Source organism: Mustela putorius, unplaced genomic scaffold (assembly GCF_011764305.1).
Source record: "Mustela putorius furo isolate JIRA1106 unplaced genomic scaffold, ASM1176430v1.1 tig00003845_pilon_pilon_pilon, whole genome shotgun sequence".
Lineage (NCBI taxonomy): Eukaryota > Metazoa > Chordata > Mammalia > Carnivora > Mustelidae > Mustela > Mustela putorius.
Genome location: NW_025421998.1, coordinates 66,430,600 through 66,457,270, shown reverse-complemented (window position 1 = coordinate 66,457,270; position 26,671 = coordinate 66,430,600). Strand labels below are relative to the sequence as shown.

The 26,671-nt window shown below is 46.9% G+C and overlaps 1 protein-coding gene across 9 annotated transcripts in view; it reads left to right on the top strand.

Annotated features, from left to right (window-relative positions):
- The first annotated feature begins 490 nt into the window (after nt 1–490).
- The window catches only part of ELMO1 (engulfment and cell motility 1), a 520,745-nt gene continuing 494,564 nt past the window's right edge, over nt 491–26,671 (top strand). For 2 of the 9 annotated variants that reach the window (XM_045089495.1, XM_004741956.3), the window contains exons 1-2: nt 491–1,009; nt 12,585–12,731. The gene's annotated coding sequence lies outside the window, so the exon portion shown is untranslated. Of the gene's footprint in view, nt 1,010–9,816; nt 10,028–12,584; nt 12,732–26,671 lie in introns of all 9 variants that reach the window. The other 7 variants (XM_004741957.3, XM_004741955.3, XM_004741959.3 and 4 more) reach the window with 7 other exon arrangements.

The following is a 26,671-nucleotide window of genomic DNA, read 5'->3' as shown; positions in this document are numbered from 1 at the left end:
CTTCCAACGACTGTTATTTCCCTCCTGGCAGCGAGGCTGGGAGTTCGTTTTTTGTTTTTGCTTTGAAGATCACGGAAGTGGGTGGCATTAAAGAGTGTACCCCAAATACCAAACGGGGAGTAGAAAGTCTTGCTTTATGCCAAGTTATGCCAAGTTAGGGAGCCCCTGGTTTAACTGGTTAGAAATAAATCATGTAAATGCACAGGTAACTGTAAGAGGGAACAAAGGTTCTGTTATTCTCGCCACGCTGCTCAAGGGTAGAGGCAAAGCGTGAGAACAAACACAGCAGCCCTTTAAAGTAGCTTTAAAACAACCCACCGAAGTTTCCCCTCAAATTCCAAACCAGTTGCCAAAAATGAAAGCATATAAAAAGATGCCACGCGCTCTCGGTCTCCCGGAGGTGGCGCTATGACGGTGACGGAGTTAATTAGTGCCTGCAAAGCGCCGCGTGTGAGCTCATCCGAGAAGTCATGCTCCGCACACATATTATTTATAGCCGATCTGAGGCGTGCACGGTGTTTGACATTTTCCTTCTTTTTAAGTAGGGGGACTTCAAAAAGTCGTGGGCACCCTCCCCCACCCCCCGCAGGCAAAGTGCGGTGGGCAGGCCCCGGGGTGCGGGCGGGAGGTGAAAGCGCCAACCACGCGTGTCCCGGCGCAGGTGCCGGGGGGCGGCGGCGGCGGCCACTCCGCAGCGTCCGCTCGGGAGGAGAGTTCGCGGTAGATCTCGGGATGCCTTGCAGATGCAAAATGTGTCTCTGGCCAGCAGGAGGAAGGAAGAGGAAGTGAGAGCAGCGGCAGCCGGCGGCGCAGCAGCCGGCGGATCCCCAGTGTAAGTGCGTGTGCGCGGGCGAGGATGGGCACGGGATAGAGGCAGAGCCACCCACACCGCCGCGGCCCTGAGCTGGGGGACAGAGCCTCTGGCCCCCCTTCAATGGTCACGGGTCGCCAGAGCTCTGGTCGCGGGGAGCCTTCGCCGCCACCGCCGCTGTCCTGCGACCACGGGCAGGTTCGTAAAGTTTCCTGGGCTGGCGCCGCGCCGCGACTCGCTGACCTCAGCGCGGCCGGGGAGGGAGCTGGGGCTGGGGCACGGGAGGAGGCGCCCTGCTTTGTGGGGGGACTCCGAGCGCCGCGGAGACACTTTTGTTTCCTCCCCGGGGGCGCCGCGGCTGCAGCGGGGGTGGCCGCGGCGCTCGGCGGGGCTAGGGCTGCGGGCGCTCCCGGGCGCTCGCAGTTGGGGAAGTCTGGGCAGAGCCGGGCGGCTGGTGTGGGAGTGGGAGCGGGAGCGGAGGGAGCGGGCGCGGGGGATGGAGCGCAGGGCCCCGGCCCCGGAACCCGCGGGGAGGATTTGGCTGGGGCTGGCTGGTGGGGGCTGCGGGAAGACAGTGCTGCTGGCGCCGGGGGACTGGGGACCGGAGAGCGTGGGATTTGGGGGTTGGAGACCCGAGAGGCTGCGCTGGAGAAGGGACTGGCGGCTCGGACTCTGGCTTTTCTCGGGCACTGGCAGATGGGAGGGAATTCCTCGGCCGGCGCGCTCTGGGGAGGGGACAGCGAGGGGCTAGAGGGATGGAGGGCCCGAGGGGGCGGTTGGGGCGGCTGGGACTCGCGAGGGAGGCAGTAAATGCCCGCCTCCTGGGGACAAGCCGGGGTCCCCCGCTGGGACCGGGAATGACGGCGGAGGAGGGGGGCTTCTGTGGGAGATCCGGCATGGAAGGTGGGGGGGGGGTACCGGGCGCGCCTTCTGTGTAGGGGACAGCGGAGCTCGGGGGTCCTGGAATCCGAGCTGTGAGCGGCAGCGGAGATCGCAAGAGTAGCTTTGAGGAAGAGGAAATACAGAAGTCAGCCGGCCCGGGGGTGCGCGCGTGTGTTTGGGGTTGGGAAGTCCGTGTTGTGTCGCGGGCGCGCGCGAGGGCGGCGAGCGTGTGAGCGTGTGTGTGTGTGTGTGTGAGAGAGAGAGAGAGCGAGAGCGCGACCGCGAGGGGCTCCAGGCCTGGGGACTTCCCGCCAAAAGACCCTCTCCCGCTTGGGGGCCGTTTGAAGTTCGTTGGCAGCTCCGGGCAGAGGTTTTTGGCGGTCGGACCTGCGTTGACCTAAAGCTGCAGGGCTTGGCCTCCCCCAGTGACCTGGCCCGGGGGGCGGGGGTGGCTCTGGACAGCTCCTGGGACTCACTGAGCATATTTTGTGATACCCTGTGCTTCGCACCCTGGGCCTGCTAACACCCCTGGCCATGAATGAGGCGGACCAAATCCCTTGTATTCAAGATTTCAGAGAAGCCAAGACAAGGGTTTCTGCCTCAGGGGGCAGAATCTGTGGGCTCCTGGTTTAGCGCTGCCCTCGTTTGGGAGTGGGTGGAGGAGGTGGGGCAATGGAAGAATTTAGGATGTGTTTGTTTGTTTTTAAAAGTAATTAATGATCTGTATTTATGCATTAGCTCTTTGAGGGTTAACATTGGGAAGGAGAGGTACATAACCCCACTCAGGTTCACTTTTACATTAAAAAGCCTGGCAGGAACTATTATTAAGGGCCTCTCTTGGTCATGGTTTCTCATCTCTCACCTCCATACCTACTTCCCAAGGTTATTTCAAGGATTTTCCTCCCCCAGTTTGCGGAACCTCAGAAGCCCAGATCCCCTGCTGTCATGTGGCAGACTTCTTTTTTATGGTTGCCCTTCTGAACCTCTGCTCTTTACTATGGTACATTTCCTCTCTCTTGAGGGCTGTGGTTAAATGTTGCCTTTTTTCCTACTACATTTATTACTCAGATTTTTTTTTTTTTTAATTAGATGGACTGGTTGTCTAATTGGGAAATTGAGGGAATAACCTGGAGTGTTGGAACTCTGCAGGGGGATGGGGGCAGGAGGGAATGGAACTGGGGAGGAAGCTTAGTAGGTTATCAGGAAAGGGGAGGTTGTGAAGTAGGCCCGGGAGGTCTGGTTCTGGTGGAATTCAGAAGCAGGCATTGTGCTAAAGGGTGGGTGGTGTTATTAATGGTCGTATCTCCACGCCCACCCCCTTTCCCATGTCTTATCTTTCTGCCTTTTAATTTTTTAAAAGATTTATTTATTTATTTTAGACAGAGGGAGTGCAGGAGGGAGGGAGAGAGAGAATCTCAAATAGACTCCCCACTAAGCTGGGGGTGGGGTGCATGGGGCTCTATCCCACAATCATGAGATCAGGACCTCAGCTGAAACCAGTCAGATGCTTCACAAACTAAATTACCCAGGTACCCCTCTTGCTTTTAATTGCAGCCATTCCGACCACCTACATTCTTCCTTTTCTCCAGCTTCTCTCCCCAGGACCTTTGCACATGCTATTCCTTCTGCACAAGGAAGTTTTCCCCACCTGTCCAGATGGCTCACTGCCTTGCTCACTTCAGTTCTCTGCCCAGTTGTCAGCCTACAGGCAGCCTTTCCTGGTTATCTCATGTAAAATAGCAACCCTTAAATAACTCTCTCTGGACCTCTTAAATGACTCGGTTTTCCCTCTTAGCACTTATTACCGCCTCGCATTATATATTCATTTGTTTATTTGATTATGTCTGTTTCCCCCATTAGGATGGAAGTTCCATGAGGGCAGGGACGTTGTCTTGTGTATAGGTCCACCTAGACTGATTCCCAGCAGACTAGGTGCTCAGTAAATAATTGTTGATGGACTGAATAAGAGATGCCTGTTATGGGAAATATACCAGGGAAATATTGCAGCATCAGTGGCAAGGGGACCCAGGTAACAGGCTTTTGTTTTTTTCTTTGCCCTTCCCACCATACCCAGCTGCTCCTTTTGCAGACCGCCTGTGCTGGAGCTGACTCAGAACTTCAGCCTGAAGGAAGAAAGAGGCAGTTCCTTGGGAGAGTGGAAAATCAGTACGACTTATTGATAACGCATGACCATTTCAGATCTGGTGTTTGTTTTATCATCCTCCTTGGAGAAAGTCTTTTCAAAGCATGTGTTGCTTTAGCCAAAGAAATACTCCTCTAGGAGGAAGGGCGTTACTGTGCCTGGAGTGAAGTCAGAGATAGCCACTGTATCCTGCTCTGCCCTCCCAGAAAATGGAGGTGGAGGCAGAGGGAGAGAAGGGGTAATAAAGGGAGGAAGGACAGGGAGGGAGGCAGAAAGAAACTTGGTGGCAGATGCAGGGGAGAAGACAAACAAGAAATATCTAGGACTAGAAAAACAAAGAGAAGTAACAGATGAGGGGCTTCTATAGTGTTTCTAAATCCTAAGCATCTGTAAAATTACAGTATGGAGATAGGACAGTACTTAAGTGTTTTAAAGTAATTTACCCCCTTTGGGTGTTCAGTGTGAATGGGTGGGGAGAGGTGGAGGAAGGGAGTGCTTTGAAGTCCTTGCAGAGAGGATGTGGCTGGGGCCGTGCCAAGGGGCTCTACTGAGTGCACACTTTGCTTACCTTATCATCTTTCTTAACACTGAAGGTTCAGTTTAGAGCTAATCATTCCTATGGAGGACGTTTCCTGTCCTGATCTAAGACAGCTCTTACCCTGAAGGTTTGTAACTGAAGCCTGCCATCGCTTTAATGCCTGAAACCATCCAAGTGGGTAGTTTGGTTTTTCCGACTTTCATTCTGTTGAATTGGGAAAAGGTGGGGAATTATAAGTGCTCTCTGCATCACAAAGCCTCAAGTGTTTGCAGCTAATTACACAACTCCACTTTGGCTTCCTTCTTGTCAACTAGTCCAGGTTTTTGAAGTTTAGGCTTGCAACCCCGGTATAGATCTGAGTATCAATTGATCAGGTCCAAACCAGCAGTTTAAAACATGAAGTGGAAGAAAATACAACGGACAACTGGGGCGTTTTACAAAACAGACACTAAATTATTATTTTTTTTAAACACACTAAGTCTTAATGTCAAGTGTATTGCTTAATGTGGTATAAAAAAAAAAAGTCTGTTTTAATAATTCTGGAGGACCTAGGAATCTAAATTTTCAACCAGTTTGCCAGGGATGCTGATGACCGTGGTTCACAAGGCCATTCTTTAAGAAATACTTAGCTGCTCCCAGCCCCTTACAAAATGCTTTTGGTTTAATCTCCTCCAAGAGCTGCAGTTTACAAATGTTCGAGCAGATGCAGTAAAGGGGTCCTCCCTGGACTTAACTGATAAAATGCTGCTGCTGATAGGATGTGGTGGTTGTGATTCCGCCCCATTGTCACAACTGGAAATCCAGCTGGTGTGTCACTTAGCGATACAGAGAGGCAGCGGATTCATTCGAAATTCCTCTTTACTCTTACCAAGAATAAAATGACTGAATGTACTCTTTTCTGGCCAAGTTTTAGTTTTGAGCTTTGGAGGTCTTTCAGCTTTCCAGGTCTTGGGAACTCGCCTCTGCTCAACTTTTCATTGTTGACACTCAGTATTCCCCATGTGCGTATTTTAATTACTTTCAGACCTTTGCAAAGACGGTAGTCACAGTTCCTAGTGGCCGCCACACTGCCATGATACATAGTTAGATAAAACATTTTAGGTGACTTGGGCTTGGGACCGGCCAACCAAAGAAGAGAAAGGACAAGAACTTGAGCTCTGGCTGAAACAAGCCTGTTGAAGACCAGCCATCTGAGGGACAGAGTGTGGCTCCCATGAGGCCTAGCACCAGGCGATCAGGTGCAGGAAAAGCCACCCCTGAGTGCCTCCTACATGCACACATTGCAGTTTGCTATCCTGCCCCCCCCCACCGCCCCGGTGATTTAGGTTGTCTGAGTGTTAACAGTTAGAACTTATTCATAAGAGCCTGTGCTGAAGCCCGAATAGGATCCAGGAATAAGTTAGCTGTGTTTTCCACACCTCCCCAGGATAAGTGCAGGTACAGTTTGAGCCGAGTTCTGTCACCGGCCTAAGGTGGAGTAACCGTGAAGTATCCAGGAGGAATCCGCGTGGGAGAAGGAATGCTGGCTCACCAAACGGAATTAACCACAGCAACAACCTGGCGTAGCGCTGAGTGGAGAGATTAGTCACATGTATAAATAGAAGGAGATGACGATTCTCAAGTCAGTGTTCTAGGCCCCCACAAACACTGGTTTCCAGAATCTGAGCAAGATTATTATTGGAACCTCAATTTTAGGAATTGAGGCTGTAGTTTTGGCTATTTTAGTTCTCACGTTAATTCAGGGAACGGAACTTTCCTCAGTTAGAAAATGTTTACTACTTGCTGGACTCCAGGACTGCGGTGTATCTGGTGGGTGGTGGACAGTGGTTGGAGGGCGCCATGTTCCAGTAAGCCCTGACCCAGCATTGCCCTAGAGATCTTGGAGTCACAGGATCCAAGTGATATTTCCCTTCTTGCCTCGACAGCTGACACCCTTCCTCCTGGAATGCGGCTTTGCAAAGGGTAGAAAACAGGCAGTAGAGTGTTATTATCCCATTTTATAGATGTGGCTTAGAGGACTGCAATGTCACAGGGATTGTTGGAGAGTATATCTGAGCCTACACCCAGCTTTGCTGTCTCTTTTCCCTTGTCGTTCCTTTCCCAGGCACCGTGATGCCGGTACTGGCTATTTTCTGCCCTTGTTGGTTCTCTAGCTTGGTCTGAGGCCAGGCCTGCCGTGTTGTGCTATGCTCCTGGGTATCCAGGAAGCCCTTCCCTCCTGTCTGCTGGTAGAAATGCCCTGGGTTGCCATGGCTCCCAGGGAGGTGTCTTCTGCCACTGAGGCCGAATTTGCCTGAATTGGTGCCTCCCTTTGGATATCTCCCCCACAGCCAAAACTTCTTAGCCTTGAGAGGGTTAGAGGATCTTTCTCGTGGGGACAGCATGCCCACCACCTAAGCTCATGATATTGAAGCATATAAGCCAGAATGGAATTCATTAATCAAAAATGAGAACACTGTTTGCCAAGGAGAATAGACACTTATTCTTTAGCAAACACTTTTTTCCCCACTCTGTGGATGAGTCATGGTGAAAGCAAAAGCTTGGAACCCGTCAGTGGTGGGAAGGGACCAAGTAGAGAGTAGGGAATACATATAACGGAGTCTTAACTTGTGCTCTTTCTTCGGCCCCATAGATTAATACCAACCAAGGCGGCCAGAGACTGGAGTCTTTAAACCGGGGTGGTTCCCCATGGGCTGATGCTGAGGCTATTGCTTCTGTTCATTTTCTACTTGCAGGCTGTTGCCCCTTCTATGTTGACCCTTTATTTCAGGCAATCTCAACCTCAGCACTCTTGACGTTTGGGGCTGGATACTTCTGTGTTGAGGGCGCTGGCCAGTGCATTGTAGGAAACACCAGCTTTTTTGGCTTCTACCTACTAGATGCCAGTAGCAACACCCAGTTGTGACAACCAAAAATGCCTCAAGACGTTGCCAGTGGTCCCCTCCAGGGCCACGCTCACCCCCGAGTTGAGAGCCATTGTTTTGTTTTCTTGCATCAGTTAAGACGAACAGATGTGCTATCAGATAGGCTAGACTTGACAGCAACTAGAAGTGCCCCAGCTTTCTCTCTACAGCTTACTCCTCAGACCCTAATGTGGTCCGTTCTCCTATGGGTGGTCTCACCCCTGTATGATCTTTAATTTCCTCCAGATCTTCGCCTTCTATCTGGAGTTTCCTTCCTTCCCGTGTTACCATTGTCTTCCTAACCCAGCTCAGTTTTGCCGAATTTCATGTGTGTTTCTTCCTGGTATGCTATGGCTGGAGAGACCTATAGCGAGTGATTTTATGTTTCAGTTTCCACACAAGGTCTAGAATCCTGGCCACTGGTTGCTGCAGTAACCATGCCCTCTACAGAATGGGAATGTGACAAACGAAACGAGGGAGGTAGTTCATGAGGCTCAGTTTGGCTCATTCAGAGACCTCTGTCACCAGGTTAAGGAAGCGTCTGCGTGGGAATGAGTTAACGGTGAAATGGCGCCTCCCTTGCTTATACAATGTCCCTGGGCTAGTTGGATAGTAACAGATACTGCTGTTCCATTAGTGTGACCTGGACATTGAACCGGTCAGGGGAAAGCCTTTCAGGTGTGTCTCTCTGTGAAGTCCTTTCCTCCTCTGTCCATTAGATTTCTGTCCTAATCTTGCCACATTTATTTTCTTATGTAATTATCTGTCTACCTTTTATTTACCTTCGATGTTTGGCTGCAGTAATTGTGCAGAGCAGCATCTAGTGGCTTAAACAACCTAGAAATACTGCCACTCGGGTACCGGCTCTGACTCCCTAAGGCAGCAGCCTCCTTATAAGTCACAGCCCTATAGCAACCCTCCACCCTTCCTTCCGCCCTTTGTGCCTTTTTTTTTTTTTTTTTTTAAGTTTGAAATTGCCTTTAGAGAGCCAGCATTTGGTGCTGTGGGCTTCTGTGGTTGAGCAGTGCTGGATGAGCTATATTTTCCAGGCTGCTACACACAATTACCCTTAATTTTGAAGCGTAATGCATTTCAAAATAATTTTTTTTTCTGTTTTCAGGCTCTTTAATCCAAATGCAGAGCCGCAGCTGGCTTTGCCCATAGCCCTGAAAAGACGTGTGGCTTGGGAGGTAGAGCTAGTGGAAGGACTTTGGTTAGATTGCGTATTTTTGGCTGAGTGAAGAGTGAATTCCAATAGCACTCAGTAAGGCTGGTTTTTCCCTTGACTCCTGACCACCACCCCCCCTTTGCTCCACCTCACCATTTTCATAGCATTTTTATAGTGGACCCCGTGCCCTAGTTAGTCTAATACTGGGCCACTTTGTGGGAAGTGACGGAGTACTCAAAAATTCAGATTTGGGGGAAGGAGACTGATTCTTTCATACACTTGCTAGTAAGTATGTGTGTCTGTATGCGCAAGAGAGAAAGATGCACGCGCACGCGCACACACACACACACACACATCCACGCAGTTCTCCTAATACTGAAAAGTCTTTAAATGCAAAGAAACTTATTATATCAGCTCCTAAATCCCATTTTCTCCAGTGCGTGTCACATTTATAGCAAGTCACTACAAATCTCATTAAATCAAAACCTTTAGCAAGAAATGAATATGTTTCCATCATCTTTAGACTTACTCTACTGCCAGAAAGTGACTTCAACTCCTTAGGACTGTTTTGTCAATTACCATCCATTCTTCTTCAGTTGAGAGTTTGGGGAAATATTTGCCTGGGTTTATACAAGAGAAGCACAATAAAATTTTATTTATTGTAGTATATTTAAACAAATAAATGTACGACTTACACTTAAAATGCATCTATGTGTTCAAACCGAAATATTGCTAGGCTGACAGCATCTATCACAATACATTATTGACATGATTCATTCAGCAACCATTTTGACTGCATTTTACGTTCTGTAGTCAGGGCACTCCCTGCACAATGTAAGATCCACTTCATGGGAGCAGTATGGGGAGACAGACCCATTAAGAGACACTCACAGTGGAGGGTGGTAAATGTACATGTATGTAGACTGCAGATCGCAGAGGAAAGTTCAAAGTGAAGGGACTTTGAGAAAGATCTGGAAAGCTGAGTATTAAAAGGAAGAACAACATGACATGTCCAAGGAATACAGCAGTCAGGAGAAAGTCTGGAAGAGGCCTCATGTCAACTCCTTGGGGCGCTGGGCATCCATTGAGTGGGAAGGAAAAACAAAGGATTTTAGGGAAGGAAAAGACGTAATTGGAAGTCAGTGAGAAATCCAGCTCCCAGGGCAACAGGGAAGGTAGATTAGAGGGTGAGGCAGGAAGGAGGTGCCAAGGAGAGATGGAAGCTGTCAGCTCCTTCCTTCTGGGCCTACCCTAAGAAACACTCAATCTTGGTCAAATGAAGAAGTAAATAAAGCAGGAGGCTTGCTGTGTAAATGCAACTCTCTGCCCCCACCTGCTAGTCTGAGTAGTGGACCATCCATTTCCTTTAAGGAGACAGCTTCTGGAGACCCCCTGGATGGATGCAAGTCAGAGAGAAAGGATGTTGACATCGATGAAAGAAGAAAGATTTGGTGACTGATTGGATTTGGGAAGAAGCGAAAAAGCAGGAGTCTTTGAGGTTTAAAAGCTAAATATATACATGCTTGTCGGTTGAGGGTTCGAGTATCTTTTGGACTCTGCCTGCTGACGGACTTGGTGAAAGGTAATTATTATTCTCAGCCTCAGTTTTCTTATCATTCTATCTTTTTAAAATATTTTATTTATTTGTTTGAGAGAGAGTATAAGCAGGTGGAGAGGCAGAGGGAAAAACAGACTCCCAGTTGACCAAGGAGCCCGACATAGCCCTCGATCCCAGGACCTGGAGATCATGACCAGAGCCGAAGGCAGAAGCTTAATCATCTGAACCACCCAGGCAGGCGCCCCTTAGTTTTCTTATCATTCAAATGGAGATAATCTAAGTCCCTGCTTCTTGGAGCTGCTGAGGGCATTAAATGGAATGATGATCTTAAAGTAGGATACCCCAATAGCAGTGCATTGGATTTGCTGAGGTTATTATTACTAATTCAATAGTTCCTATTCAGGTCTTTTATTCAAATATCTTGCTAAAATCCTTTAAAGACATGCATTTATTATTTTATCTTCTTTATGAGTTGTAAGTAGCCTAGGAAATTCCTCCTAGGATTTTTGCTAGACTGTTAGTTTGATTTATGTAACTTTTCCTCAGAGGTAGACTGCTGAAATACAGGTCAGGGAAAATTACAATCGATTGTGAATTAAAAGAACTGACATAATGAATCCTGCTAGCAACCTGAGGTCCTGAAGAAAAGTTCTTATAAATAGGTCTCTATCTCCCAGTCACTTGGAACCGACCTGGGGTTTTGTTGTTTTATTTTATTATTATTTTGCCTTGTGTAGAGAGAATGGAGGTTGCGAAATAAGGTTCTTTCCCTTTCCCTAAATCCAGCTTTTTGGCAGGGCTATTTGCACTCGCCCAGTGTAGAAGGAAGACCAGTGAGAAACCCCCAGTTAGTGGAGTACCAGGGGAAGAGCCATTGATAGGAATTTGATTCAGTTGAACTGGGTTTCATGTGATTCTGTTGCCTACTAAGGAAATTCAGTCATTCCAATAAGACTTGGTAAATGTCCCCTTCTGAATCATTTGAAGCATTCCAGGAAGTGGGAGATTGTTAATCTTCATTGGCAGGTGGGTGGTAGCAAAGTGTTAGTAATCTTTCTTGTTTGATCTGAGCCTATCACACCAATTAACAAATACTCTGGGGATAAAGCAGAAAAATTAAGGTTGGATGACTACAGTTCTGAGGGTTAGACCCATGATAGCTGTGTTGGCCCAGCATAATGTCACGTACCAACTTACCCTTTGCAAAGTGTCTCAGACTGGACAATTCATTTTATGGCCACCTGTGGAAGTAGAAGTAGAAGACACCTGTTTCCATTTCTGTTTATTCTTTCTGGCTATTGCCAGTTTCTTTGGGTGACTTATCTGCTTTATGTGCCTTCAGGAAGGCAGCCACTAGCTCACAGACTCACCAGCTCATTAAGCAGTAGCTCATGTACCTGTCACTTGGTAATGGCTTTCATGAGTGGATGGGGAAAAAAAAATCAACCTCAGTACAGATGTTAAACTGCTGTGAAGTATGGGTGTGGAAGAGAACTATGCAGATGGAAACTGCTCTAAACTTGTGTTTTGAAAACGTGTATCTCCCCCCTCACCCCCGACTACTAGAGTTGTGAAAAGTCCCTCATCTAATCACTATATGCAAATCTTGTTCGGCACGTGACAAATGGCACACTATTTTCAGTGTAAAATAAATTTCCACTCACTCTCTCTTCTCCCAAGCAGGGTGATAACTAGGGAACGTTCAGCTGCTAGATTGTTGGCTATAGAGCGATACCTCTACACTATGTATTAGGTTTGGTGTGTAGCTTTATGTGGGATCTGATGGGAAATGTTTGAAGACTCATAACAAGATTTCTACTGTGAAATACAGATTTACAGTAAATCACTGGGGAATTATATTCAGACCAAGGTATGTAACAGTTTCACAGTGATTCAGACCCATTAACTTACCCTGTACCCATTTTACAGATGAGGAAATCTATCTTTCAGAGAGGCTGACTGCCCAACATCATGCAGATCCAAACTGAATGCTCTTTTCTGTAGCACACCTAACGCCAACTCTCCTGCAGCCGAGTCCCCCTCCATTTGTCAAATTTGTTTTTGCCTCCATTGAACCTGTTGTGTTGGGACTTCGTATTGAGTGGCCGTGCTGCTTGGTGGAGAACATGCCATGAGAGCTTTGCTTCAGGAGCCATTGAGAGCACACCGTCAGGGTCATTACCTCAGCCAGGGCTGACTGCCAGCAAGATGGCAGGGGGAAGAGGGCGGTCGTGGTGGATTCATTTATGTTCCCAGGAGACACTTTCCGCTGTCCTAAGAATTGTGTTGCGATTACTGCAGACTGCTTTAGGGCCATTTTCAGTCTTTAAATACGCTACTAACGATTCTGGCATGTGAAATTGCCGTGAAACAGTCTGAGAACCGACCCTGGGAGCTGAGGATGTTAAGGCACCGAAAGAGGTACAAGAGTAAAAGAAGCCAAAGCTCCAGGTTTGTTTTGATTTCAGACTACATCTTTCAGACAATGAACAGGCTTTAGGGTAATTGTAACCAGATCAATGCGAGGCCCAGAGAAATGGCACAATGGCAGTTATAAAATTGAGTTTCACTCTTCTTTCAGACCCTGGAAATTGCATTAAGAAGAGTTGGGGTCATCCATTTGAAGTGAAAAGTGCCAAAGAAGGTACTGAGTGTCCTCTACATGGGAAGGCGAGCTACCACAGGACTTCAGTCTTTAGGGTCCCAGACACACTGGAGCCCTTAACTTGTAAGAGACGCGTCGGGGTGTGCTTGATGGTTACCGTGGGTCTGATTTTGCCTCCAGCATTTCCTTCTAAAATACTTTATTTATTTCTTTTTTATAAACATATAATGTATTTTTATCCCCAGGGGTACAGGTCTGTGAATCGCCAGGTTTGCACACTTCACAGCACTCACCATAGTAAAAATACTTTTTAATTTATTTGTTCATCCACAAATATTTATTGAGCACCTGCTAGGTACCATGGCGGGGGGCGGGTACTAAGGGACACATAAACAATGGTGAGTCCCCTTCCTATGAAAATAGCAGACAGACGTATTGCTGCTTTCTTGGGTTGTTCTTGTGGGGGAAATGTACGATGATCAAAGGATCACATGAAGGAATGTGACATTTAAGCTGGGCCCAGGACTGGGGAAGAAAGGTGCTGATGCTGGAAGAGCCTACGGAAAGGGATTCATGTAGTCAGAGAGGGCTGGGAAGAGAGTGGGCTTCCATGGGGAACAAGGAGTCCCTGCAGATGCCTAGTGAATGTGACGAGCAGATGCCGGGGTTGAAGGAACCCAAGAGCAGAGTGCTGGGGACTGGGAGCTCGCCAGGAATGGAGTAGTGGAGAGGAAGGCTCCTTGGGATCAGGGGTCTGGATCTTTATCAGAGGAGCAGTGAGGGGCGCCTGGGTGGTTCAGTAGGTTAAAGCCTCTGCCTTTGGCTCAGGTCATGATCCCAGGGTCCTGGGATCGAGCCCTGCATCGGGCTCTCCGCTCTGCGGGGAGCCTGCTTCCCCCTCTCTCTCTGCCTGCTTCTAATCTCTGTCTGTCAAATAAAAAAAAAAAAAAAAAAAAAGAGCAGTGAGAAGTCACTGGAGTGTTTCACCTGAGGAGCCATGTGTTCAGATGTATGCATTGCAAAGGTTTTCCTGGCTTCATTGTGTAAATCTTACATTATTTAAAATTGGTCACAACGTGACCGCACTCTTACCACTTTTAGAATCTAACAGCTTCTAAAACAACCAATTTAGTCACTAGTGTCTTCTTCAGATTTTAAACTGCAGCTTAACTAAGATTTAGCATGGATATCACCACTACTTAAGAATGATACAGTAGCTGGTTCCGTGGTTCTCGGACTTCCAGCTGCCCAAGCATTGTGGGGCACCCAGAACTTGTGTTCTTGCGGGTCCCTCAGGACCCAGTGATGCCAGTGGTCCCGACTCCACTTTGAAAAGCATCATCCCCAAAAGTGCTAAGAAGTGGAAAAAAAATATATAAACCTTGAGGTAAAACACTGAGAGGCTGCCAGGAGAGGAGGGAGCCTCTGTTCCTGCCTAGGTTTTAACTTGGACCTATCCTCTTGGTCCTGGAGGGATTTTCTTCTAGTGCACCTGAAATGGATTCTAAATCCTTTGAGTTTCTTCTAATTTATTTCCTAATCCTTTCATATGCAGCTGTTTTCTCAGATCTGTGGCTTATTCCCTCTGTGTCTCTGATATTTCACTTTACATTTTGTTGCTATTTTAATAAGAATCTTTTTATGTAAGTCCCAAATGAGGTTATGGGGCACAGAGGTGGTGGGGAATGCTGGCCAGCCAAGGCAGGGGAATGAGAAGCCCCCTGCGGATTTGCTTAGTCTGCTCTCCGAAGCGGGAGGCTCGGAGTTCTGCCAAAGTGAGACCAGTCCACGGTTCCCGTCCTAGAGAACTGTTTGCGGCTGTTTTCCAGGGAGAGTAGGAGCCCAGAATTCCTGCTCAGGTGCAGTCAGGTTGAAATGGATATCAAGGGCAGACTTTAGAGCAGAAAAGAAGTCACAGAAAAGGCATCCACCAATTCAGTGGGTGAGCCTAGAGTAAAGTGCCCTGGACCCATGTCTCCCTCTGGTCTGCATGGCATGACTCCATGGTCACCTTCTCCAGGAAACTTCCTGGATGTCCTGGGATCCACTCCTAGGACACATTGAGTCCTTCTCTGTACTGAGTAGATGGGAGGTCCCGAAGGTGCCTGTTCCCAGTGCTGAGCTCGTAACAGGCGCTCAGTCAGTGTTTTCCAGAATGAAGCACTGTTACCCATGCACGTGAGCACTGTGTCCTACAGTCCCTTTGGGAAGAGCCCTTAAAAATGGCTTCTTTGTCCCTGAGTGAGGGACACGTGGTTCAGGGATGTAACTCTCATTGTACACAGTTTTGCTGAAGACCAGTCCTGCTTGAGCTCACTGTGACTGAGGGCCAGACCAGATGTCCAAGGTGGGAAGGCCAACGGCCGTGGCTTTGCAGTGTCTAGTCCCGTGGTGGCAACGGTCAACTGCCTTCCTGTCCTTTCACGGCCCCCAGTCTACCCTCGATGTAATGAACTTTCCAGAGGAGGAAACCACTGTTTTGTCATTTGCATTCCTGTCTGCAGAAGTATTTATACCTCATGTCGCTACCTTTCATTCTCCCCTACTCACCAGAAAGCCTTTGGGCATAGGTATCAGAGACCATCCCTTGTATGAATGCTGAAACATTTCTTGGCTTAAACCCTGACACTGCTCTCCCTTTGTGCCTTCATCCACAGTTGAGCCACTGTTGAATCTGGAGAGAAAGCTTCTCTCTTCCTTCCTCTCCAGAGCCTGTAGGCGACCAGGCATTCGTGACACACACTGGGGGCTGGGATCCCTACCACATATGTGGTTACCCACACTTCATTCATTACAATCTGAGAGCACCGTGGCCTTGATAATTTATGTTTCTAGGCTATAATTGCACATTATTTTTCTAGCAGCTATCAAGGGTTTCAGCTAGCAATTGAAACTTGATAGGTGTCATGGCTCTTCATGGCTGGAATGATTAATCCTGATGTTCCAGTGCTGAGCCAAGCCCATTTCTTTGAAGCCAAATAACACACACACAGTAAACCCCAAACTTGAGTGTTCCGAGTTCACTCCAAAAGTAGAGCATATTCAGGCCTTTGGAACCGTATTCCCGGATCTTCCACAGCCCCTTTCTCCCTTAATTAAATAAACAAATAGTGACTTGCTCCCCCCGCATGGGGATTCTGCCAGTTGCTGAGTATGTCTGGTTCAATTATACATTCTGGAGCTGGAGAATGACTACCGATGGTTTCCGGGACCCACTGGAATGGGTATGAGAAAGAGTTGAGCTAAAAACCTCTGATTACCTCAATTCCAGAAGCACCGTCACTGGCTGGTAGGTCACCAGTGACGTTTTGGGTCTCCTCGCATTAGTCAGTTCAGAGCCAGTGTCTAGTAATCCCAAAAAGGTCTGATTACTTTTTTTCCCCAAGGTACATCCCCCTTCCCCCCTCAAAGAAAGCCTGGAGGCCCCTTTGGAGGAAAGCTAGAGGAACGAGTAATGGGATAAATTTTTGGCAATCTGCCAGGGTCCATCCTCAAGGGGATGCGGCCTCCCCTTCATTTAATGGGTCCTGGGCCCCTAAACTGCTTCAAGCCTGGGGTTGGATGGAGAGGCCATGACTGTTTTTATGATTCAGGTCAGACTTTTGTCCATCTGACTTACAGCTTTTCTGCTCCCACCAGATTAAGTAAGAATTTAGTGGGCTTCCCATCTTCCCTTCTGGAAACACTGCGACTAACTATCCAAGACCAATGTTCTGATTGGCCCTTGGTTCTGCTGTCCATGTGTTAACCACACCATGCTAGAAAGTGCTTGGAGCCCCTGCCTGGCTGGAGGGCTGATCTCCCCCCATCCCCAACCCGCCCTGCCCTCCCTTAGACACTTTGCAGAACGGCTTTGGGGGAGCAAGAGGCAGGAAGTGCTTTGTAGCCATACAGACTGAGGTTGAAATCACTCACCGTGTACTTGCTGGCGGCAAATTCGTTATGTTCTCATGACTCCTGTTTCCTACTGGATGAATGGAAATGGTGCCCACATGTTGTTGCAATAGAATGAAAAATGTCACTAAGGAATGGAGTTCTTTGGCCCCAACGGGTGTGCAGTAGATGTGAAAGGGTATATGCTTTCTGAACCTCTTCTCCAGAATTGTGTTTTCAAGCCCATCGGTTGGTTGGAAGGGATAAAATTAGGACTCACAACAGACTCCCAGAATGCACGGTTTGTGGCGAGCTTCCAACACCCTTCAGGTTTGCTCAAGACTCTAAAGTATGTGCTCGATTCTAACTGTTGTAGGAAAAAAAATGGCATTTTATTAGCATAGGTTATGTCTACCAAAAAAGTTCGCATTACCTGTTCTTTGCATTATGATGTAGATTTCAAGTTCATTGTGTTTTCCAGTATCAGAGTTTGGTTGCTGGGTCTTATTTTTCTCTCTTTAGAGAAATAAAGCGTGTTGGGGACAGGTGACCTTCTTAGTACTTACCTGATGCTGTGGGGAGTCCTATTTGTGGGCTCTGTTTGTGGGCTTCATTCATGAACTCATTCCTCAAATGTTCGATGCCAGGGAGATGGCGCTACACAGGGAGAGACTCTGCTCCCTCCAGGGGAGGGGGTGAGCACAGTGAGCACACCCAGAATGCAGTGGCACTAACACCCCCATGTAGGCACCAATCACTGTATTAGCCAAAGGCGTGCTTTATGGAAGAGGTACATGGTGAGCTCTGCAGGCACTGGTGGTCCAGCCATGGTACTCAGGATCAAGAGGCCTGGGTCTTAGTCACAGGATGATATTGAGTCTAACCTGTGTCCTTCCTTGGTTGCCTCAGTTCTCTTACCTCTATAATGCGGAAGGAGGGTGCTCGACATGACGGAGAGATCCCAAGTGAAAAACCATGGAGCAGCTGTTTCGGGATCATCTCAGCTGTTAAAACAATTAGAATCTGGGCCCTCAACATCAGAAATTCTGAGTCTGGACAGGTTTTGGAATTCGTGTTGACACAGAGACTCCCTGCCCTGGCTAACTGACGCATGAAGGTTCTTTTGGAAGGCCCTGGATGACTTCTTTCCTACAGCTCCATTCTTCACCCTTTAAAACCTAACACACTTCTCAATGTCTCCTTCAGAAAGCCTTCTTGACCTCTGACTGATTGGCCCCTTGGTAGGGAATTCATTCATGCCTCTGTCCAAAAAAACACAAACAAAACTTGTCAATGTGCGCCTGCAGCGTTTCCATCTCCCACGACGGCTTGGGAGCTCCTGAGAGTAATGACGGCAGCACATTCATCACCGCGTCCTCTTTGCCCTGCTCACGGGCACGGAGAACGTGCCCAAAGGGGGGTTTTCAGACAGCAAGATAGGAGAGCAGTAAACTGGAAAACTCTGTTGCTGCCTGTCAGCACTCCTAGAAGAGACTTCAGGGATGTTTCAAACGAATCACTCCAGCATATCTGGGATTGCCCATTGCCTTCTTAATCTGTGCCAGCCCTTGTTCCCAGATATCCGCCTGTTCCAAAGACCCTTGCTTTCCTCCTCTGGCCTCAAGACCTCAGGCCAGATGTGGGATGGCTGAGAGAAGGGGGGACAAGATGACAAGTTGGAAACTGACAGCTTAAACTCAGGTGTTTTGCAAATATAAGTACTCCCAAAATATCATTTGGCATTCGCCTCTCTCTACCTCCTCCCTTCTCCGATCAAACAGGACAGGCAACAATCCGTGGGCCCCAGTCCTCCTGCGGACAGAATGGAGTCACACTGAGAAAAGGGAAGTTGATTTCCTGGTTGCCCTCCCACGCATGGAGTTCTGGGTGGTGCCGTCCCACACTATTTGCATCACTGAGCTACACACACTGCCAAGGCTGCATCTTAAATTCAAACATTTGGATGGGGATAAAGAAAGCCTGAGGGGAAAAGGTAACACTTCACCAGAAGTGGTGCGTAAGCGCCGTACTTTCGTATGTTTTACTTCTGGTTTTGGATTAAGGACAGAACGTTAATTAAAAAATAAAAAGCTCGTCTTCTGAGCAGCAATTAATTTGTGTTTGCTCTGCTTTCATCTGTTGAGTCTTTGAATTTTTGAACACATAAAGGCTTGAAAAATAACTCCTAGGGGTCTTTCGAGCACGCCTTCCCATTCGATTGTTTTGATCGCTAGGCTACATGTTGATTTGGAAAGAACCGCTGTTATAACAAGAAATGCCATCACACGGTTCTGGTGTCTGATTGCCATTTGGGTGACACAGAGGTGTCAGGGCTCTCCGCATATACTCCGTTGTTCACGGGTCCGGCCCAGGGCCAGTCCAGAGTCCAGCGTTCCACTTAACTATGACCGCTAGGAAGCAACACAGCTGGATTCATTAGCCCGAGTTATGAAAGCTCCTCTGAAGAGTTATTTTTGTATCCTACAATTTTAATTTTTGGGGACAGGCTGTACCACTTTCCAGGTGCCAAAAGTGATCACTCAGATTTTTTTATTAGGTACTATTTTAGCTTCAAAAATATTTTATTTTTTATGTACTGCTTTGTGTCTTTGACCCAGTTCTCTTTTCCCTGGGATGTGTGTCCTAAGAGGATGAGCTTTATGATGTTAACAATACCTGGAATATTAATTCCTTTCAAATGAAATCAGTGTTTGCATCCTCCTCCAACACATATACACACACACACTCACATACACACGCACACAGCTCTTGCACACAGACTCACGCATTCCACACATCTCTTCCCAAACATGCATCCTTCATATTGATAAAATGTGTTTGGCGCGTGTACGGGAAAACTGATTTTCCTCCCTTTTTCAGCAGGAGAAACAGTAGACAGAGGTCTTGTGAGATACAGCTGACGTAACCAAAGGCTCCTAATTGGCCAACGGGGCAGTGAAGACAATAGTCTGCAGGACTTGGGTACTCATGGTAGCTGTGCCAGGAAGGAGGGACCACAGACCTTGCAGAAATTCGAGAACGTGCCATTCGCGGATGTGAGCTGTCAGCAGCCATCTCCCCCACTGTAATTTGCTACAGCCTAGAAAAGAATAAGTGACAGCTATTAAAAGGGCTTTAGAATAATTGCACTTAAAAGTAAAGATATTAATGAAAAGACATTTTAGACTACCGCTTAGACTTGTTCCTACTCACGATAGGGCTGAACGTTTGTGGGCCATAAATCACTTACAGAGCAGAATCCTTGGTCATTTTACTTATGACTAGTCTACAGTGCTCTTTATGTTTTGTTTTGTTTTGTTTTTCCCCTCATAGTGGCTCTGGTTTTGCTGACATCTGAAGGAGGGCTGTATTGTATTGGAGTGAACTGTGACACATTTTCAGTCTCAGTCGCTGCCAGCGGGGTGAGGTGTCTGGGGGTTGTTTCGCCTGAGGTGTCAGAGTTCTTCACCATGTGCTTTTCCTAGGGGGGAGGGGGCGGAGCAGGTGCTCTCGTTCTTGGCTGGGTGCCATCATCCTGTTATGTGCCTTTTGTGAGTTTTAGCTTTAGAATTTGAAGAAGTCTTTGCCCAAAATGTATCTTAAAAAATGCCTCCCTACTGCCCAGCTAATGTAGCACATTCTGGAGATGTCCTTTTATTCTGTAAATTGAACTGCAGTGGTTGTCCATTTTTGCAAAACATTTTGTTCCAAATAAGTACACACATTAATTTGCTTGACAGAGAAAAAGAGTTGAAATATCTGAACTCGGAAAGTCACACAATCAGCTTTGTGCCCTTGGTCCTTTTTGATTTCCAGCTGTTAAATGATTCTAATCTAGTTTCTAAAAAGGACCCCTTTGATGGTCTGAACCATGCTTCTTCCTTAGGGGGTTTAGGTTAGCTTTGGAAAGTTTAGTTTGTGATTTTTTTCAGGAGAGACGATTTAGAATATTTTATTGAAAGGATCTCGGAGATTCTCTCTTTCTCTCTCTCTCTCCCTCTCTCTCTCTCTTTGTTGTTGTTGTTGTTAAGATTATTTATTTTAGAGAGCATAAGCAGGAGGGGCAGAGGGAGGAAAAGAGAGAATCTGAAGCAGACCCTGCATCAAGCATGGAGATGGTCATGGGACTCGATATCATGACCCTAAGATTACAACCTGACCTGAGAAACCAAGAGTTAGCCACTTAACTGACTGAGACACCCAGATGCCCCAGGATCTTGGAGATTCTAAGTAATGTTTCCCTCGCTATGATATTGAAGAGGGGTTGGGTACTAATGCTGGATTTTAAAATATATTTAAATAATTATTTATTCATTTTAATACATATTTTGAAAGTATAAATGTATCAAACCTATGGTTTCAGATTTTCTTCCATAGGATGAGACTAAGGTGCAATAATCTTTTTTTTTTAAAAGATTATCTATTTATTCAAGGGCAAGAGGAGGAAAGGGAGAGGGACATGCAGATTGTGCTGAGCGCAGAGCCCCACGTGGGAAGCTCAACCCCAGGACTCTGAGATCATGACCTGAGCTGAAACCAGGAGTTGGATGCTTAACCAACTGAGCCACCCAGGCACCCCTAAGATGCAATAATGTTGATATTAAATGTAATAGGGCTGGAAAATGGTCCCTGAAGAGCAAGATTTTGGGAAACGCTGATGTAATCTGAAGGCTGCATTTTGCCTGTGATGAGGCTCGATAGGGATCCACTTGCCAAAGTCTTTGTAGTGGCAAGGCTGAGACTGGAATCCAAAGTATATGATGTTCGTGAAGAGTAACAAGAACAGCTAACATTTATTGAGTGTTTACTGCATATGATGCAGAGGGGTTCACGTACATTATGGGATTTTATTCTCACTGCAGTCCTTTGCGTTAACTTCTGTTAATATTCTCATCATATAGATAAGAAAATTCAATGCTTAGAGAGGGTGCGTCCCTTGCCCAAGGTCAGAGGGCCAGCAAGGGGCAGAGCCCACCGGAAAGAGGGCCTGCACATCGGCTGATCTTAGGTCAATGAGCAGAGTTAACATCAAAGAAGACCCTGGAGAAGAGATCCTTTTGTTAAGAGACCAAAGGCCTGTGGAGCAAATATTTACTGAGAGCTTAATGTGTGTGCTGAGCCGCTAGGTGGCCGGGGCCCAGAGAGCTGCCCCAAGACTCTTGAGAATGAAGGATTTGGTAGCCTCATTGAGTTGGGGACTCCCGTAGGAACTTTCTTGGGGGAGATTCTCTTCATATATTAGCATGTTAAGTGTTGAGAAGCCTGCAGTCAGAAACCTGTTTTCTTTGTAATATTGTTGGTTTTCAAACGCAGTTTAACCACATGTTCCCCTTTTCTTCAATAAAACCTACTACATTTTGCAGAACCAATATTCTGTGGCGCACGCACTTGGGACCTAACCTAATCCTTTTAAGCTCATTTTACACATGAGAAATCTGAGGTCCATGATGACTTGGCCAAAGTCAAAACTAGTAGTTGGCAGAGTTTGTGTCATTCCCCTGCTCTTTCAACCAGGGCCTGCCAGGGGCCAGGCCTTCTAGGAACTGGGGCTTAGCCCTGAACAGATGGACAAGAGGAAGATCTATGAAAACGAATTGGTAATTTTAGGTAACAGTAAATCTATGAAAATTGGAAATTTTTACTTTTTCGGCATTCTTTTCAAGACGGAAGGCACCCCTTTTTCATCTTTGTTTTCCCAGTTTCTAGCACAGGGCAGGAATGCATTTTCAGTAACTGTTTGTTGAATAAATAAATGAGCTGTTGATGATTTGGGTTTTTCCTATTATGTAGCAAAATGGGCAATTAAGAAAATACCAATTGCTGTTGGTTGTGGCGTATGTTACTCTTTGGGAAGTTAAAAACAAAATGTTCTGGGAGGTCCGCAGACTGAAGTGGGTTTCTTGGTCACCCCTGCTAAGAAGCCCCGTTCTGAACAGCATCAAGTTCAAACAGTCATTAGAGGACAGGTACTGTATGACAGAAGTCATGTTTGCAAATCATCTCTATAGGTTTCTCAGCGTTGGTAAATTGTCTTATTGCCTAGAATTTTCAGACCACATCTGTTTTTTGATTCCTGGGCTTTTGGCCATGTTGCTAAAGTGCCAGAATCTCTAAGGCTCTACCCAAATTGCTAATATCAAAAGATTCTTGAGGAGAGTCTAGCTTGTTCAGATACAAGAGAGATGGGGCAGAGAATCTTATTACATGGCCGGTCCTTTATGGCTTGAATTACGGAGTACCTGTGGGTACTGGGCAATCTTTCTGGTGGTTTTTCTGAACTCTGTAGCATGCTGTGCCTTCTAAATCTCTGCCCATGAGTACTGCGACGGGCTAATGGAACCCAAGCATATGAAAAATGGCTGATGTTAGTACAGTATGAAGGTGCCAGGAGTCCGTTGGGCTAGACATTCTGAGCTGGCCAGGTGGTCAGCGCTCATAGGAAAGATCTTGTCAAGAAGATCAGTAAAGCAAATGGCTTTTCCACTTGCATAGCTCCCCCTCTCAGGAATGTGCGACTGTGGAAAGGCATTCTGCTATGGAGGAAATGATGGTCTGACCCCAGCATGTTCTTGGCTCTTTCCAGTTTGCCTTGCTGTCCCAGGAAGAAGGGAAGTGCCGAACTGGACCTTGCTCAGCATTCCGCAGGGGACTCCTTGCTTCCAAGGGATCCCCCTTGAGGTCCCATGAGGTCCAACTGCAGAGGCCTCAGGAAGCACTCACCCAGCACGTCATCTCAAGCAGATCATTTAGTTTAGGCGGGCATTTCAGAGAAAGGCATTTTAGTGGTTAGAAATGCAGCCTTAATTTCAGAGAAAGGCATTTTAGTGGTTAGAAATGCAGCCTCTCTGGTGGAGGGCACTTATAATTTAAAAGAAGAGAAAGGGAAATAAATCTGACACCATCTGTCAAATTCATTTCTAGGTTTCTCATGGAAATCTAGGTTTCCCCAAGAGGGTGTTTCCCTGAGAAGGGGTTATTTCGTTCTGCACGGCTCTGTGCATCACAGCACAGTCAGACATCTATTTCTGGGGAGAGAGGCAAAGAGGGATTGGGGTAAGTATTTGAGAAGTGAAATAAAATGGAAAGCTGCAAGTTTTATTTAGCCTCAGAAGTGAAAGCAGAGTTTTTGGAAGTTAGGTCAAGAGACACAGGCTTAATTGTATCTGTAGGAGTTTCCTGTAGGCTGGAAGAGAAATGTCTGACTAACAATAAATGGTGAAGTGATGGAATATGTTATTGAGGGGAAATGGTAGATATTGTACCCTTCTGTATTTTAGGTAAGTAATCTGTAATATAGAATACATTGGTTTGTGGCAAAGAGCGTGGTACCTAGAGCTGGAAAGAGCTGGACCTGATGTGATTCTCACATCCATTTTTGATGGGAGAATTTAAGCAAGTTATATGATGCTTTGATTTACAGTTTCCTCATCTGTAAAATGAGGCTCGTACTACAGACTCCTAGAGGATGTTATGTGGTGCTTAACAGGCTTGGCACATGAAAAATGCCCAATAAATGGTAGCTTTTATTAGGAACTATAAACAGAAAAATATCTAAATAGTGTCCACCACACCCGGAGAGGAGCTCTGAAATGCCCTTTGGAGGTGCTTTCAGACCTCGTGACTTGATTCACTATGGTGTCATGCTTGTCTGATTTTTTTTTTTTTAATTTCCCAAGAAATCTTACATTGAATTATTACACTATAAGAAATAGGACATTTTGGAGTTTGCACAGTCCATTCTAAAACCCTTTCCCTAAATAGGGAGACAGGTGTTACCTGCTGCCTCTGCCTATGTGTACACCTGTTTCCACATTTTGAAATCCAGCAAAACATTTAAAATCATGAAAGGCACTTGCTTCATGACGAAACAAAATTCCCTAAAAGTGTTGTGTGTTCCTGCCAACAGCTGAATGCTCTAAAAGAGGCAGGAAAACCACATGATCTTCTTTATTAATGCTGTCGATGTGTTGAGACTTGTATCAGGTCCCTCGGGCTAGAAAGAGACAGAGAAAAAAAAAAAAGAGAGAGAGAGAGACACAGATTTGGGAGAGGGGTCTCGGATGAATTAAGTCAATAACTTTCAATCTCTTGGCCAGAGAGATGTAAATGCTTTGTCTAAACAGAGCAGAAATAAGACTCTCTCAGGTCTGCAAACACTTGGATAAATAATGCAAACTCATTGCCTTATTGAATTTATTTCTCTGGATGCTGTATACGTAATTGGGAATCGATAAGTATTGTTTGCTTGCCTTGTGTAATGGTTTCACTTTGGGGTAAGGATGAGTCTGTGCTGTGGAAAGAGAGGAAAGCTAATTTTCTTATGCTGGGATGGGCTTTAATCTTATTAGCCAGATGTTCTAACCATTATAGCTAATCAGTCAGACTGGGCCACAAAAATCTCAGTTGCACAACGGAACTGGCTTGTGGACTGCATTCTTCAAAGGTCAGCATTTGTATGGGACAGAGGCACCTCTTGTCTGCATTTTGGGAGCCCAGGTTGGCTCGCTGCTCTCCCTCAGGTCAGAAACTCTGCTGCCCATCACGTTTGGCCCCGGCTGCTTGTGGTTAAATCACAGTGCATTGGTATGCGCCAAGCACAGGGGACTGTTTTGGCCAGCGAACGTGGTTGACCCTGCTGCCTGGCTCTCTCCCGCTGCTGTTTATGTGGTAGGGCTCTTTCATCCCGGTCTGCTGGAAGAGCATGCAGAAAAATCCATCGCAACTACCGATTTTGATAAAGCCTTTAATTTCCCATCCTTTCCCTTGGCAGCTTCGTCCGTTTGCTGCATATTCAACTCTGAAGAAGCCCGGGTTGAACTGAGGTGATGGTTTCAGAGCGGCCGGGAGTTTAAGAGGTGTGATTACATTAGAGACTCGCCAGCCTTGAGTCTGCTTGGCTTTGAAACCTGGAGGATTATACTCTCCTCACAGGGAGAGATTTATGGCCTCTGGGGAGAGAACACCGCGGCCCCGAATGAAGTGTGATATTGTGATAAGGTCCTTGGGGTGGCTGCTGGATGTAGAGCAGAGTGGGTTTCTGATGGGCGCAAGCAACCTTGAGCCCTTCTGGGGGATCATTATGAAATGTGTGTGCACTAGGAGATGAGGAAATACGTGGCGGGCAATATAGAAAGGGTCGAGTTGGCCCAAATAAGGAAATAGGGAAAAGAAGTCATCTGAGAGAGAACTTGGCATCTATTTGGTATTTGTGTCTGTTTTTCTCTTGAAATGGGCTGATGTGTTGGCAAGATGCTTCTGGCTGTTGTCAGAGATGGGAACATCTGTGCTCCTTTGCAGAAAACTCAGGGTTCTAAAGTGTTTAGGTGGGAGCCCTCTAACTGCCACTCACTCTGTCTCCTCATTAAGGAGTTAAGCCTCTACTGCTCAGAGTGTGCTTTTTAAAGGAGGACTTGGCTTATGGCTCTGGGCTTTACTTTTGCACAGCACATGGCAGAAGAGAGTTTCCAACCATGAAATCCACGGCCCGCAGATTCAAGTGTGCAGACTTGAGGTGAATCAGTTTTGCTGGCTTAGTGGGGGAAATAAGATTGAAAAGATGCCGAGTCAGCAAGGTAATTGTGACCCAGGCCTGCCTGCAAGAGGTGTGGCTGATTCCTGGGAGGCTTGCTCTAGCCACTGCTGTTAGTGGCGACAGACTCAGAGTGTAGTGATGGGTCGCTTCATGGTCCAGTGCTGGTCAGTGGGGTCCCCCTGGGCATCCACATCTGGCCAGCACGGTCCCCGTCTCCTACCCATCTTCCTTTCTCCAGAGCTCAGGCACGGTGGCCAAAGTTAGAGGGGGTTGGAAAAGGTGGTTTCATGATGTGCTTTGGGGAAATGCAGTGGGGATTTCTTAAATACATAGCACCGTGTCTGCCGCAGCCCTAAATGTTCTTCCTAAACCGTTGTGGATCCGGGTTTTGTGGGGCCTGAAGCTTATGCAAGTTTGGGGCTCACTTTAGAAAAGGAAGCAAATTAGTTACAAAAGTGAATCTTCATTTAGAGTGAGAAGAGAAGGGCTCCGTCAAGGGCGAGGCCATACAGATAAAGGTCTTCTTAATGCCACCATAAATGTAGGTCTGTTTCCAGATGTTCAAACATGAAGTGATTTTTCCCCTGCTTACAATGGAACCAAACTGTCCTTGCTCTGTCCACCCCCCCCCCCACCCCTCACCCTGGGAACCAGAAGC